The sequence below is a fragment of the Podarcis melisellensis genome, assembly GCF_964234715.1.
Source record: "Podarcis melisellensis genome assembly, chromosome: 14".
NCBI classification, from domain to species: Eukaryota; Metazoa; Chordata; class Lepidosauria; order Squamata; family Lacertidae; genus Podarcis; species Podarcis melisellensis.
This window is the reverse complement of record NC_138546.1, coordinates 28,196,959-28,214,070: the sequence shown is the minus strand read 5'-3', so window position 1 is coordinate 28,214,070 and position 17,112 is coordinate 28,196,959. Positions and strand designations below refer to the sequence as shown.

Below are 17,112 nucleotides of genomic sequence, written 5' to 3'. Positions count from 1 at the left end.
GTGGAACACCCTCCCACCAGATGTCAAGGAAATAAACAACTACAGTGGTACCTCGGGTTAAGAACTTAATTCGTTCCAGAGGTCTGTTCTTAACCTGAAACTGTTCTTAACCTGAAGCACCACTTTAGCTAACGGGGCCTCCTGCTGCCACTGCGCCACCGCTGCATGATTTCTGTTCTCATCCTAAAGCAAAGTTCTTAACCCGAGGTACTATTTCTGAGTTAGCGGAGTCTGTAACCTGAAGCGTATGTAACCCGAGGTACCACTGACTTTGAGAAGACATCTGAAGGCAGCCCTGTTTAGGGAAGTTTTTAATGTTTGATGCTTTATCATGCTTTTAATATTCTGTTGGGAGAAGCCTGGAGTGGCTGGGGAAACCCAGCCAGATGGGAGGGGAAATAAATAATAAAAGAATTATTATTATTATTATTATTATTATTATTAGAGACAAAAGCTTTGCAACTTCTGTTATTGTCCACTTGCCCCAAGGTTTGTGCACCCATTGTGGTTAGCTCATCATTCCCAATAAGAGCCATTTGGGGTCCCCTGCGCTAATGGGTTTCAGACCGCAGTGTATGTGTGTGTTTGTTGGAGCATTATGAAGAGAGCAGACCCCTCTCAGGAACAACTAGCCCCCCGTCCGAAGAGACGCCTCTCAGAGGAAGCTGCGCACCACCGCAAGTGTCCAAGTGAATGGGAACCTTGTTAGGTGGAAAACAAGGATCCCCTGCTAACAAGCTCTTATCTCTGCTTTTGTTTCCAACTGAAGGTGCCCGCCATTAGCCGAAGTGTTAACAAGAGCTCTCAATAGCCTCCAAAGCAGCCAGGCGCCGCTGAATATTCATGAAGGTGCGAAGAGAATGTGGGAAAGCAAACAAGAGGAAGAAAGGGAGGCAGGGCCGGGCGTATTGTCCAAGGAGAAAGGCCACCTAATGCACTGTGAGAAAAAGGGGGGAGGGTCACCAGAACGATATGGCCTCCCTTCCAGTAAACTCTGTCCCGTCTGCCTGGGGAAGTTCTTGTCAATTCATGACACAAGGAGGATGGGGTTTTCCAGCTCACACCTGCACACACACACACACACACACACACACACTGTGCGCACACTGTACATTTCAAGTGCATGGCTTTCTTCAAGGAATCCTTGGGATCATAGGAACGAACCCCTCACCCCCAAGTTGAGGGGCATTGCCATTCAAATGGTGTGTATGTGAGATGCATCATGTGATCGATTATGTGGGGTGAAATTGTAGTCTGTTAAGGGTGCCGGGAAGGGTGGTTCAGTAAGGTGTGAACTACGGATCCCAGGATTCTTTGGGGGAAGCCATGCATGCTGTGTACACAGCTTGAACCTGGGATTTATAGTTCTGTAAGGAGCACAGGGACTTACACTAGGGGTTCTCAAACTGTGGTCTGTGGAACACCAGCGGTCTGCAAACTTCATTCCATGGGGAAGGCATGAACTATCCATAACAAAATTCAATTGTGTTTTAGTTGCTACTCTTACATCGCACGTTGTATTTGATTGTATTGCTAATCTGAATTCTATGGAATACAAGAAAATGCAATGTGTAATTAAAGACGCAATAAAGGCACAATTACAAACCATAAAGCATCTAGCAGCATGCAGTACAACTGCAACAGTGGGTAGAAAAATCATTAAGTGGTCTGCCAAGACCCTACGCAGTTTTCAAGTGGTCCAGGTGGGTGGGGGTAGGGTGGGAAGAAGTTTGGGAACCAGTTGTCTACATTGACTGACAGCTGCTCTCTACTGTTTCAGGCAGGAGTCTCTCTCAGCCCTACCTGGAGATGCTGGGGATTGAACCTGAAACCTTCTGCATGCAAAGCAGGTGTTCCACCACTGAACCATGGCCCCTCCCCCTGCATCTCCCAACCATTCAGCTTCATTGGATGACCCTGGGTTCCTGAGGCATATTTACATCACAGATTTAAAGCATTATGATACCACTTGGAACAGCCATGCCTACCTGCAAAGGATTCTGGGAGTTGTAGTTATCAGTAGAGCTGTTAGGAGACTCCCTCCCCAAGCTACAATTCCCAGAGTTCCCTGTGAAGTGGGATGGGTTGTTAAACCTCTCAGGAAGGAGAACAGGGATGTCCCAACAGCTCTTTCTTTTCTTTTTTTTATAATGATTTTTAATGGTTTTCAAAACATACAACATACAAAAAACCGAACAAAAAAGAAAAACACATACATCAAAAACAAACACCAACAAATAAAATTTGACTTCCCCATACCTCCCTTTCACCACATCCTTGTTTTACCCTTATTTTTTAACAACCCTTCAATCAATTTTCTAATCAACTCTCTTTTAGATCTTCTTAAGATTAACATTTACAGCTGTAATTCTCTGTTTCTTACCCCTTAACATCTTATCAGTCCAGAATTTTACAACAATTTTTAAGATATACTTTAAATTTTCCCCAGTCCTCCTCCACTGTCTCTTTCCTCTGGTCGCGGATTCTGCCGGTCATCTCTGCCAGTCCCATATATTCCATCACCTTCGTCTGCCATTCTTCCAGAGCAGGTAGTTCTTGCATCTTCCAATACTTTGCCAACAGGATTCTTGCTGCTGTGGTTGCATACATAAAGAATGTCCTATCCTTCTTTGGTACCAATTGGCCGACCATGCCCAAGAGAAAAGCCTCCGGTTTCTTTGCAAATGTCCACTTAAGGACTTTCTTAATTTCATTATAGATCATTTCCCAGTAGGCCTTAATCTTTGGGCAGGTCCACCAAAGGTGGTAAAAAGTTCCTTCCGATTCCTTACATTTCCAGCACTTATTATTGGGCAAATGGTAGATCTTTGCAAGCCAGCCAACAGCTCTTTCACAAACAACCCTTTCACAAACCACAGCTCCCAGAATTCTTTGGGGGAACCCATGATTATTTAAAGTGGTATCATAGTGCTATTAAATGTACAGTCATACCTCGAGTTGAATGTGCTTCAGGTTGAGCACTTTTGGGTTGCGCTCCATGGCAACCCGGAAGTAACAGAGCGCATTACTTCCGGGTTTTGCCGCTTGCGCATGCGCAGATGTTCAAAATGATGTCACGCGCATGCGCGGGAGCGGCAAAACGCAACCCGCAGACGTTCTGTTGTGTCTTACGCTCCATTCAGGATGTGAACGGGGCTCTGGAACGGATCTTGTTTGCATCCCAAGGTACCACTGTATGTGGCCTAGAATTGTGAGAGAGGAAGGAAAACGTCTGTCTATCCATCTGTCATTAGCTTCGACACACCAGGTGTGGAATAAGGGCAGGACTTTGGGCTAGCCTGCGCCCTTCCCCAAGCAGTTGTCTTGCAAAGCAAATCTTGTCTCCAAAAGGGCTAGAGGAAAACCTGATGGGAAAAGGAGGGTTACAGTTTTGTGAAAAGGAAGGTTCTCTCTCTCTCTCTCTCTCTCTCTCTCTCTCTCTCTCTCTCTCTCTCTCTCTCTCTCTCTTGTGTGTGTTCTTCCCATCAGGCTGTTCTTATTGCCCTGACCAGCTCCTCACAGCTGCTGAAAAGCGTGTTTGTTGGGGTGAGGGCTGCTTTTGGGGGGGGGGTTTAAGCCTGCCTCCTCACCTCACCCCTCTTTCAAAAGTTTTCAAACTTTTGCATGTTGCTGGTGAGCCGAGGGTCATAGTTTTCACTCAACAAATCGATGAATGGAAACAGATTTGAGAACAGGAGCCACATGGGGAAATGGGGGGGGGGGAGTTGTTCACGGATAACAACAGCTGCTGGGATGGAGAGGAGGGGGAAGACTGAGGAGGAGGGGGAGAAAGGAACAGATTTTTTTATTAAGAAGTGGAAGGAGGGTGGTGGGGAGGAAAGCAGACTGAAGAAATGGGAACACAACAGAAAGAAACAATAAAAAAGGAGGTAGGAAATAGGAAAAGAGCACCCTCTATTCCTAAAAGGGCCTTCTTTGGGTGCTGTTTACTGGTCTGCTTGACATGAAATAAAAAGCTAAGGAAATCTAAAAGAACCAGGGAGCTAATGATCACAAACAACCCAGCGACAGGAGCCAAGAAGCCTTTCTGAGCAAGCGAATCACACACAGAATACAAAGTGGGGGGAGAAAGAACGGCCTCTCTAAAAGCAAGCTGGCTTCTCCTGGCAAAGGGAAGGGCAAACTGCAGCCTGCCTGCTGCTGCTGCTGTCGCTACCCATCTTGGCAGCCTCCTGAGAGGAAAACTCGGCCTCCTCCACCTCACCCCACACTCCTTCTTTGAAAGCTGCTGAGAATCACCAGTGGGGAGAGTCGCAGTTGCTCTCAGACCTGCTTTCCGCTTTCCCCTCAAGGCATCTGGTTGGCCACTGAGGGAACAGAGGGCTGCGCCTTTGGCCTGATCCAGCACACAGGCTATTTGGGCCCTATTGCTGACAGGAGAGATGGGGGAAGAAATTAAGTTCAGTTTGTACCCACCTAATTAACACTTTCTGAATCAATATGTGAACTGAAGCACAGCTGCCCATCTAAATTCGCTCTTCTCTGAATTTTGCAAAACAGGCCTCCTGCCGAATAAGACATACAAAAATGCATATACCAAGGTAACGTATGCGTAAAAGCTCATGCATTAGTGAAAATAACCTTTAAAAATGCATTGTGTTAGGAACAATAGAAATATTAGGGGGAAATAATATGTATCTTAGATAACTTTGCATATAAAATGTGCATGTTAGGAGAAATTTGCATGAAAATGTTGATGAATTTTCTTTTTTAAAAGGAAATTTGCAATCTGGTGTGGAAATATGGCAAATTTAACATTAAAAAATTAAAAACTGAGAGGAACTGAAATTGACAGATTTACTCATCCCTTGAGGAGGTGGACACTGCAGAATGTGTTCTGCTTTTTTGGAATGGCATAATTTGAATTGCTCCATCTTTCTCTTACTGATCAATCAGAGACCTCCAGTTTGAGCCCTCTTCATATAAAATGATGTGGAGAATTTGGGGGAATGGGATGGTGACCTTACTTCTCTCTTTCCCAGAGGCCTCCCTCTCTCTGGCATGCTCAGGACCAAAAAAAATATATATCTCAGCTGTGTTTGTGGTCAGCCAGAGTTCTGAGACACGAGATACAGACCAGCAGCTCCCAATTTAGATTGCGATATTTTGTTCCCCCAATGATAAATTCACATTACCTCATTTATTTCTGGGCCTGCCACAGCTGTCTGAAATAGACTGGCTTCCTTAAATAGTGGTCCCAGCTTAGACAGACCATCAAACTCCTTTATGCTGAGAAACTGATCCTGAGCTGGAGTTATACTTTCTCTCCATCTGATCTATTACTCACAAAAATTTATTGCTTCAGTGCTCTTCCATTGGCATTAATATTATATTATATACTATAACAGACTGTCCTTCATTGGCGTTTTTAAAACATAGTTTGAATGGCCCACCTGTCAGGGCTTCTTTAGCTATCATTCCTGCATTGCTGGGTCTGAACTAGATCACTCCTGTGAAGCCTTCCAACAGTTCTATGGTACCATAGAACTCAAAGAGCTGAAAATATGACTCCCAAATGTGATTCTCCTTCATCAAGGAGCTGAGAACTTGCAATGCATATTCACATGCCTTGCAGGTGCACATTCATATTCCTTAACATTTGTTCTATACCCTGCAATAAGGTTCTGAGCGTGGCTTAACCATCAATCAATACATCTTGCTTTATTCACCCCCCTTTTTCAGAAAACAACAACAACAACAATGGTCATCTGTCATGGATGCTTTAGTAGAGATTCCTGCATTGCAAGGGTTGGACTAGATGACCGCCAGGGTCCCTTCCAACTCTACAATTCGATGATTCTATAAAATCTGCTGCCACAGGCTCTCTACCTTTCTGACTTGCTCAGATCATGGTTAGTCAGCATGCAGATGCTGTTGGACTCTAACTCCCATCAGCCCTAGCTAGTATGGCCAACGGTCAGGGATGATGAGAGTTGTAGGCTCCTTATAAAGGTAAAGGGACCTCATCTCTCTTTATTGGCTGAGGGAGCCGGCGTACAGCTTCCAGGTCATGTGGCCAGCATGACTAAGCTGCTTCTGGCGAACCAGAGCAGCGCACGAAAACGCCGTTTACCTTCCCGCCAGAGCAGTACCTATTTATCTACTTGCACTTTGAGGTGCTTTTGAACTGCTAGGTTGGCAGGAGCAGGGTCTGAGCAACGGGAGCTCACCTCATTGCGGGGTTTCGAACCGCCGACCTTCTGATTGGCAAGTCCTAGGCTCTGTGGTTTAACCTACAGCACCACCTCGGGCTCCTTATACCATCAGGCAATTGATCCATCTAACTCAGTATTGTCTGCACTGGCTGGCAGTGACTCTCCAGGGTTTCAGGCAGAGGACATTCCCAGCCCTACCTGGAGGTGTCATTGGAGATCGTACCTGGGACCCAGGTTGGCTACCTCTGGCTCAGATCGTTTCTCCCTTTCTAAAGGTGTTTCTTTCTGCAGAGACGCGCTCAACGAAATACTACAGGAGCAAGCAAATCAGCTGCCCTTACCCAAAAGCATCCGTCAGCCCCACAGCAAAAGCACAGGAAATCAATACACCAACAGTAAGATAAATGCCTACCATTCTCACACAAATGGGCTGCCACTTTGGGCAGGAGAAGCAATGGCAGAGGATGCAGAGAGACGCTGGTAGCTAATCTTCACTGGGGTTTGGGCCTAAATCCTTCCTGGGGGTTTATTTTAAACATTTCCTTCCCGCCTTTCCTCAGAAGAGTTTGAGACAGCTAAGAACGATAACATAACAACAACAAACTTTATTACAGTCACAGACCAGCATGAGATACAAACATGCGAATGAAATAAAGCACATAAGTCTTAAAAGGGAGAGGGATATAAGCTAATAGTTAAAAGTGGTTATAACTCACATAAACTTAAAGCAGATACAGACAAAAGATGATAACATAAAATAATGCAACTGTATAACAATAACGACAATAATAATGCCGACGAAAGGAAAAATGTGAAAAGCAATCCTTAAGGTATTGAGGTCCTGAGATGAGCACACAAAAGTGCTCACCTTCTAGCCTAAAAACCACTAGAAGTGTGATGGCAACACAAGGAATACCAAAATAAAGACACCAACAGGGCAAGCAAGAGATTTGGTGCTATTGCTTGCAGACTGAACAGAGACAACGGATATTTATAACATCACATGCATGAAGTGGCTTACACCAATGCCAATGTGCCTGCGCTATTGCCAACCTTTTCGTGAATTACTGCTGCCAATATTGTAATTATCACCATCTCTGTAGCACCTGCATTTCATTTGCCTTTGACCTCACCATTTACAACTCCCACCCTGCATACGTGTGCCTGCAACTCAGGAAAACATTTCATGCATCTGATGAAGTGCACTGTAGTCCACAAAAAATCTTAAAGGTAAAGGGACCCCTGACCATTAGGTCCAGTCACAGCTGACTCTGGGGTTGTGGCGCTCATCTCGCTTTACTGGTCGAGGGAGCCAGCGTACAGCTTCCAGGTCATGTGGCCAGCATGACTAAGCCGCATCTGGAGAACCAGAGCAGCGCACAGAAATGCCGTTTACCTTCCCGCCGGGGCGGTACCTATTTATCTACTTGCACTTTGACGTGCTTTCGAACTGCTTGGTTGGCACAATATGCCACAATAAATTTGTAGGTGCCACAGGACTCTCTGCTGGTTTTGCTCCTGCAAACCAACAGGACTATGTCTCTGGGAGGCCCCCCTGCACCCTGCTGGGACACCAATGCAAACCGATTAGCAAAACAAGGTGATAACCATCCTTTGGGCTGGGAGAGTCAGCTGGGGCCTTGACAACAAAGCCTCGCAGAGATTAAGTGAGCCCCTCACCTTTCCGAGCTGTGTAGGCAGAGATGGCTTAGGTTTCTCTCGTCCCAGAGCGCATAAGTCAGCATAATGGAAACTGTTGTCCTTTGTCCTGCCTGGCTGCCCAAGATCGTGACTCAGCAACCTGAGAACAGAGATGCAGCAACATGGATGCACATTAAGGAGGTACAATATGCATTTTTCTCACTGGGTACTTTGCGAAAACATGCTTCGGAAAGCTGAGCCATGCCATGGCTTTTTAAAACAAAAATTAAGGGCTCCATCCAAAGTTTTGTGTCACCAGCACAAGGGCTTTTGCTTTAGTGGACAGGTGAGTTTTGGTATTGTGCAACAGAGGAATCTGATGCAACAGTTGCACTTGTTGTTTAGTCATTTAGTCGTGTCTGACTCTTTGTGACCCCATGGAGCAGAGCACGCCAGGCACTCCTGTCTTCCACAGTTGCACTAGCCTGAGCTTACTCTCAGTATATTGAATAAGCTATGTTTATTTTAGAATAAGGTATTTATTGTTGAATATAAGCAGCCAGCAGGCAAAGAAAAGTGTCTGGAAGCAAGAGGGCTTCTGCTCTATAACTTTTCTTTTATGAGAGCCATTCCCTGGGTAGCAACCAACTTTTCCAAAAGATGAGTGTTCACCCTCTGGATCTTTAATAATAACAATAATAATAATAATACTCCACCCATCTGGCTAGGTTTCCCCAGTCACTCTGGGTGGCTTCCAGCATGTATAAAAACATAATAAACTTCTTTGCTGAAATAGCTCCTTATAATGGATCCTTTGATCTAAAGAAACTTAGATTTGGCATTTCGCACCATCCACCCAGATGCGTGGCAATTGAAGCGGTGAACTGAATGCACACCAGCACTGTTTATTAGTAACAGTTAAAGCAGCAGAGCTCACATCTAATGTCCCACACAGTGGGACAGCTCTCGTCTCTGTGGCAAGACCATATTTCCTGCAGCTACACACTCCATCTCAATGGGGATATTGGTCTACCCATTGTTGACACCCTCTAAGATGTCATCCTGAGGCCCTGACCAGGAAATGCAAGCCCTGGCGGTCCAGGAATCCTATTCATAGAACTGGGTTCTTGACCCTCTGTTTAGAAAGAGGGCCCATCAACAAATAGGGCAACTGTATGGACACACCACATAGTTAAGACGTCGAGGCACGCACACCTTCTGCATGTAATATAATGTTTCACAAAGCATCTCCTCATCCCCAAGGCTATACCCATGGGTACGCAGGGTTGTGGACCCATTTCTGAAGCTGTAGTGATGAGTACTAATTGCTCTGGTCACCTCCAGATTGGGGACTCAGCTATACAACTGCAAATACAGTGGTACCTTGGGTTACATACGCTTCAGGTTACAGACTCCGCTAACCCAGAAATAGTACCGCGGGTTAAGAACTTTGCTTCAGGATGAGAACAGAAATTGTGCTCCAGCGGGGCGGCAGCAGCAGGAGGCCCCATAAGCTAAAGTGGTGCTTCAGGTTAAGAACAGTTTCAGGTTAAGAACGGATTTCCGGAACGAATTAAGTACTTAACCCGAGGTACCACTGTAAAACATTCTGAGCATGTTGTAAAGTGCATTATACAAATGTGGCACTAGGTGGCGAAGGTGAGCTATGGCAAATTCAATATATCTTTCAAAACGGTTTTTAAAAGATCATTTTCACAATGTTTTTTTATATGTGTATAGATTCCACCTGGGTTACTGCAGAAACTGTTTGGAAATTTCCTTTGGTTCAAAATGTAGCTGCAGGGATACTTTTTAGAGACCAACCAGTAACAATATATCTTGTCAGTTTTTGAACAGCTTGCAGGCTTCTCATTGGGGCATCGGGTTGGCCATTACACTCTTAGTTAAAGTTCTTAGTTATTTCAGCCTTCAGTCTACAGATGACACGTGTAATTGATCACAACCCCACTTTGCCTTTCCTTTCCATTGAAATGAACAGGGTGGAGCAACACAATTCCCATATTACAGGCAGCAAGACGAAGGATGTAGGTTTTGGTGAAAGATGAACTGCAATGGAAAGGAAACAGCTGCCTGCATTGCAGAATGGAAAAGGATGCCTTCTTGCATTCCTAGTCCTAAGTACAATCCTCATACCTCCAAAGTGAAATATATAATTTTCCAGTTGAACAACAGTCTGTACGAGAGAGGGAGAAGGAGAGGGAGAGCATTCCCTCTGAAGGAACAGGGGTCATTTCTCTCTCCTCCTGAGTAATGATTGCTTTGTCTGCAGAGTCGATTGCTAGAGAGTTCTGAGCTGAAGTCTCCCCCCACCCTCCATTTCCCCACTTCCTTCACTTGGGCTTCAGAAATGATGGAGTGGCTTGTCTCATTTCCAAGCCCCTCTGACAAATGAGCATTTATACAGCTTCCCGAGAACTCTGGATGATTTTGAAAACAAGTTGAGGTCTGCTAAGTAACCATTTATCAAGCCATTTGCAAAGTAAGGAAGGGAAACTGATCCCACAAGCTCCTGGGCAGTTATGAGTGCTTCTCTTTTTTTATTTTTATCTTTCTGTGAAAGTTCTTCATTTTGGCTACTGCCCCTTAGGTACTGAGCTGGATTAAAGAATGAGACGACAGAGGAAGGTAGGGGACCGTGTAGCCTTATACACAGTCAGACTGTTAGCCCATCTCACTCAGTATTTCCTACACTGACCGGTAGCAGCTTTCCGGATAGGGAGGTTCCCAGCCCTACTTGCAGATGTCAGGGATTGAACCTGGATGCAAGGCAGATGCTTTGCCACAAAGCTGTGGTCCTGTCCTCTAAAACTAAAGTAAGAATCTAGTCCTCATGGTTCTGGCGGGGAGGGGGCAGATTTAAATAGGAAGCTGCTTTAAGCCAAATTAGGCAGTTGGTACCTCTAACTCAGGGACGCAGGTGGCGCTGTGGGTTAAACCACAGAGCCTAGGGCGTGCCGATCAGAAGGTCGGTGCTTCGAATCCCCGCCACGGGGTGAGCTCCCATTGCTCGGTCCCTGCTCCTGCCAAGCTAGCAGTTTGAAAGCACGTCAAAGTGCAAGTGGATAAATAGGTACCGCTCCGGCGGGAAGGTAAATGGCGTTTCTGTGCGCTGCTCTGGTTCGCCAGAAGAGGCTTAGTCATGCTGGCCACATGACCTGGGAGCTGTACGCTGGCTCCCTCAGCCAATAAAGCGAGATGAGCACCGCAACCCCAGAGTCAGTCATGACTGGACCTAATGGTCAGGGGCCCCTTTACCTTTACCTAGCTCTAACTCAGTATGGTCCAGCCCTTTCTGGAGATGCCAAGGTTTGAACCTGGGGCATGCAAAGCAGATGCTCTACCACTGACCAGCATCCCCTCCCATACCTCCTGGATGTTTAAGAATGGCAAGCTGACAAATCCCCACAAACAAACTTGAATGTTATGAATGGAGCAAGGGCAGCCTTTTGAAAGACACAAGAGGTGCTTTGTGAAGTTGGTCTACTCAACTCTTTTAGGCAATGTATTATTCTTTATTAGAATCACACCTGACCTGTACCTGTATACCTAAAGGAGCATCATCTCCCCTATCATTTGTTTGTTTGTTGGATTTGTATACCACTCTATACCCGCAGGTCTCAGGGCAGTTCAGCCCGGACACTGAGGTCCACCTCCAAGGGTCTTCTGATGGCTCCCTCACTGTGAGAAGTGAAGTTACAGGGAACCGGGCAGAGGGCCTTCTCGGTAGTGACACTTGCCGTGTGGAACACCCTCCTGTCAGATGTCAAGGAGATACACAGCATCTTTTGGAAGACATCTGAAGGCAGCCCTGTACAGGAAAGTTTTTAATGTCTGATGTTTTATTATGCCTTTATATTTGGTGGAAGCCTTTCAGAGTGGCTGGGGTAACCCAGTCAGATGGGTTGGGTACACTGCCTTCACTGAATCAGAGTGTGGGTCCACCGAGCTCAGTATTGTCTGCACTGACTGGCAGGGGTTCTACAATATTTCAGGCAGGGGTTCTTTCCCAAGTGTACCTGGAAATTTCCAGGAATGGACCCGGGACCCGCAAGGCAGGTGCTCTGTCGCTGAGCTACGGCCTTCCCTATGAAGAGAACTTGTAGAATTGTCATCCTCCTTGAAGCAGCCATTTCGAAGGCTGATAGTCCCAGGGTTAACTTTGAAAGAACTCCCCTCCTTGCCCACTCAGTGCCCTCCAAGATTTGTTGGACTCAGCCTGGTGGGAGTTGCCCTCTCAAACAACTGGAGGGCACCGGCTAGGCTAAGACTGGTGCAAATGCATCTTTACTGATGAGAAATGAAATGTTTCCTGGAAAACAGCTCACTTCGTGTTCTCAGCCGGGCTGATTTCATAATCCATTTTAACATAAAGGCAGGATTTTTCCATCAGTGTCGCTGTCGAAAAGGCAATAGCTATTAATCAGGTGCCAAGGAAAACAGACTCGCTGTAAGCTCATCTTCTGCCTGTCTTGTTCACTTGATTTATACGCTCTACCATTCTTGCCCAAATAGAGCTTTCTGTTTCAAATAATTGCGGGGTGCCGCAGCCAGGGAGCTACCTCGCACTTCCCTTTCGGGAACAGCCACCCATTTATTTTATTTTTTCGGTTTTTTAATTAGGCCTTGTTTACAAAAGGTCACACTGCAGTAAACAGACTCTGAGGCAGGGTGGAGATAAGCCATCTCAGGTGAGATGGCCCTGCTGTGCCCCAGGAAAGGGCAGCCCGCCCTCAGTTAATTGGAAAACGACAAACTGTTCTGGTGGCCTCACCTCATGAAGGATATTGCCGAGTTGGAAGAAGTTCAGAAAAGGGCAGCCAAAATTATATTAAGAGGGATGGAGGAACTCCCCAGCGAGGAAACATTGCCACATTGTGGGTCTTCGTAGTTTAGAGGAAAGGGAGACATGATACAACTGTCTAAAAATTATTCACGGTGGGCAGAAAATGGATACAGAGCTGTGTTTCTCCCTCTCTTGTAATAATGCTACAAATCACAGACATTAAATGAAACTGAATGTCGGAAGACTCCAAACAGATGAAATAAATTACCCATTCAGAAAATGCCTAAACTATAGAATCTGCTTCCACAAAAGGTTTTCGTGGCCACCAACAGGGTGGCTTAAAAAGAATTTTAGACAAGTTCATGGAGAATAAGGCTATCAGTGGCTACTATGGTTATGTTTTCACCAGCGTGATGAGTGCTTTTGGGCTCTGGACTTTGTTGGGGGCTTCCCGTAGGTATTGGGTTTGTATTTGGTTTGCTACGGTGAAAACAGGATGCTAAACCTCCTGGATCTTTGCTTCACTGGGGAGCCAGAGTGCTGTAGTGGTTAAGAGCGGTGGAGTCGTAATCTGGGGAACCGGGTTTGCGTCTCCGCTCCTCCACATGCAGCTGCTGGGTGACCTTGGGCTAGTCACACTTCTCTGAAGTCTCTCAGCCTCACTCACCTCACAGAGTGTTTGTGGTGGGGGAGGAAGGGAAAGGAGAATGTTAGCTGCTTTGAGACTCCTTCGGGTAGTGATAAAGCGGGATATCAAATCCAAACCCTTCTTCTTCTTCCAGCTGGGCTCTTCTTGCATTCATATATCCCATACAGGTGAGGCACCGAGATGCCTTGTGACATCTTGGACAATAAAACAAGTCGCTCTTTTGGGCTGCAGCATCTTTAAACACACTCAGCCTGAAGCTGTGGATGATGATCTCCCGCAGCTCCCTCCATAACCACATGTAATTTGCAGGTTGCCTTGTGTTACAGCACTGCCTGCTGGTTGTAGAAGAGCCTCCCACAATTTGATCTAATGATTCCTCACAGCCACAAGGGATAAAAAAATTAAATTTTCCATCCCTGATTGTAGCAGGCCGACAACACTCCCATGTTCCTTACTTGCAGTTCCTGACTCAGTTAAAGGAGCAGAACTGAGATATGAAATCTTCTGCCCCCCACCCTGTAAGCTTGGACACTGAGTTCGAATTCCACAGACTTTGCATATAAAGAGGTTCTCCCCTCACTGTGCATTGCCTTAGCTCACCAAATCAAATAAGAATGGTTTCTTCCTTTGGTGCATTTTTCTTTTCTTCTCTTCTCTTCTCTTCTCTTCTCTTCTCTTCTCTTCTCTTCTCTTCTCTTCTCTTCTCTTCTCTTCTCTTCTCTTCTCTTCTCTTTTCTGTATCCAATGCTCTCTGTCCATCTTGCGTGAGCTGATGAGTAAGTTTTAATATTATGCCACAGAGGAATCCCAGAAAACTTTTCTCTGACAGGTTGCACAATCTCCCGTGCAAAAAAATAAAATCACCAGCTACATGCTTGTGCACCTTATTATTATTTATTATTTCATTAAATTTATACACCTCTTGATGGTTTAAAAAACAAAAAACACCTCAAAGCAGTTTACAAAAAGATAAAACCACAAAATCAAGAAGAAGAAGAATCACAACCATGCTTTAACTCATACAATAGTTAAAATACTAAAGGAGATTAAAATTACTTCAACTTTACAAGCGTCTCTGTGGGCTTGTCTAAGCAAGAATGTCTTTAGCAGGTGCTGAAAAGAGTGCTTGATCCCAATCGGCAACAAATATTTTACTAGCAGAGCAACTATGCCACTAAGTGACTAAAACTTAGCACTACAGTGGATACAACCCAGTCACTAGGAAATAAAAGTTAAATAAGGATATTGGCTGGGATGCATTTTCTGGGGTAGGTGGGTATTCACTGAGTTGTAGGGCTGGAAGGGATCCCAAAGGTCATCTAGTCCAGCCCCCTGCAATGCAGGAATCACAGCTAAAGAATCACAGATGGCCCTCCAACCTCTCTGTAAAAACTTCCTATGAAGGAGAATTGGCCACCTTCAAAGGTAGTCTGTTTCACTGTCCAACAATACCTACCATCAGGAAGATAGTCCTAATGTTTGGCACTGTGGTCTAAACCACTGAGCCTCTTGGGCTTGCCGATCAGAAGGTCAGCAGTTCAAATCCCCACGACGAAGAGTGCTCTCATTGCTCTGTCCCAGCTCCTGCCAACCTAGCAGTTGGAAAGAATGCCAGTGCAAGTAGATAAATAGGTAGCACTGTGGCAGGAAGGTAAACATTTCCGTGCGCTCTGGCTTCTGTCACGGTGTCCCGTTGCACCAGAAGCGGTTTAGTCATGCTGGCCACGTGACCCGGAAAGCTGTCTGTGGACAAATGCCAGCTCCCTCAGCCTGAAAGCAAGATCAGCGGAGCACCGCAACCCCATAGTCGCCTTTGATTGGACTTAACCATCAAGGGGTCCTTTACCTTTTACCTTATTGCCATTTGAATTAATTGGTTTGAGCCCCACTCTCTGGAGCAGGAGAAAACAAGTGTGTTCCATCTTCCATGTGGCAACACTTCAGACATTCAAAAATAGCTCTCATGTCAACTTTCAGTCTTCCTCTTCTCCAGGCTGAACATACCCAACTCCCTCAACTGTTCTTCATGAGGCTTGGTTACCAGACCCTTTATCATCTTGGTTGCCATCTTCTGTGCAGAACGGGACACAGTACTCCAGGTGTGGTCTGACCAAGGCAGAATAGAGTGGTATTATTACTTCCCTTGATTTGGACACTACTTTTGTTGATGCAGCCTAGAATTGCATTGAATTGATTCATGTTTAGCTTGTGGTCTACTCCGACACCTAGATCTTTTTTTACATAGACTGCTGTCAAGCCAGGTGTCCCCCACCTCATATTTGTGCAGCTGGTTCTTCCTGCCTAAGTAAAAAACCTGTCATTTGCCCCTACTGAAATTCATTTTTGGACACAGTTCTCCAACCTGTTAAGGTCCTCTTGAATCCTGATTTTGTTTGGTGACGTATTAGCTACCCCTCCCAATTTGTAGAGGGACCAATAAATTACAGTATTTATTGCTCTATAAGACTCACTTTTTCCCTCCTAAAAAGTAAGGGGAAATGTGTGTGTGTGTCTTATGGAGTGAATGCAGGCTGCGTGGCTATCACAGAAGCCAGAACAGCAAGAGGGATTGCTGCTTTCACTGCGCAGCGATCCCTCTTGCTCTTCTGGCTTCTGAGATTCAGAATATTTTTTTTTTTTGTTTTCCTCCTCCAAAAACTAGGTGCGCCTTGTGGTCTGGAGCGTCTTATAGAGCAAAAAATACATTAAGTAGAGCTTAATTTTCAGAGGGAGGTGGCGAGACCTTCTTAGGAAAGGCTACCAGGCTGTTCGGTATGATTCCAAAAGGAAGGAAAACACAAGCTAACTAGACGCTTCCTCTTTGCATAATCAGGAACATCGATGTGCAGACGCGACACCGGAGATGCGCAGCCTGGTTACTGTGAGCCAGGTGTTTCGAAACAGCAGGACGGTGTGTTCTGAAACTGAAAACCCGAACGTCTACTTACCGGTGCAGAACAAAGTGAACAAGGCGTCGAGATATCCTTGACAGAGTGGGGGTGGGGATGCATGTACAGGGACACAGGGTGAATTTGCCGAGTTTTCGTTAGCCAAGCGAACAGGAGCTTAGCTGTATGTGTGGGTGGGTGTTCCAAGCCAAAATGCTCGAGTTACCTTAGTACAACCTTCACCGCTTGAGCTGAAAATGCAGAACAACCTGCATTTGCAGCTGAAGAGACCCCCCCCCCCTCTGGTCAGCTGTTGAAGGAAGGTGCGGCAAGGAGATAAACAGCTCACGGAATCTCAGGGGGCTTTGGGAACACAAAGCGCTGACCTTTGAAGCTGCTTATAGTCTGCACCTGCAGCGTTCAAGAGAACCTCAACACTTTTAAAGATCAGGAAATCTTCCTATTAGCTCTTAGGCTGGTGGCCACCAATGAAAAATCGTGCTCTGCAATGGTCCCTGGGCCTGAAGGATGACAGCTTGCCCCTTTGAAATGGGTGGCTCATAGGGACATCGGAAGCTGCCTTACACTAAGTTGCAGTTACAGATAGGTAGCCGTGTTGGTCTGCCATAGTCAAAACAAAAAAAATTCCTTCCAGTAGCACCTTAAAGACCAACTAAGTCAGTTCTTGGTATGAGCTTTCGTGTGCATGCACACTTCTTCAGATACACTGAAACAAGTTGGCGCATCAAGCACTGAAACAAGTTGGCGCATCAACTTACACTAAGTTGGTGCATCAAGCTCAGTAATGTCAGCACTGACTGGCAGGGTTTCAGGCAGGGGCCTCTCCCAAGCTTACTTGGGAGATGCTGGGGATTCAACCTGAGATCTTTTGGGTGTTCTGCCACTAAGCTACGGCAAAGCGAGTCCATTTATAAAACACAGTGGTACCTCGGG

General features: G+C 45.8%; 1 protein-coding gene across 1 annotated transcript in view; it reads right to left on the bottom strand.

The window, feature by feature from the left end:
* The window catches only part of IGDCC4 (immunoglobulin superfamily DCC subclass member 4), a 142,790-nt gene that overhangs the window by 90,531 nt on the left and 35,147 nt on the right, over positions 1 to 17,112 (bottom strand). The window lies entirely within an intron of this gene.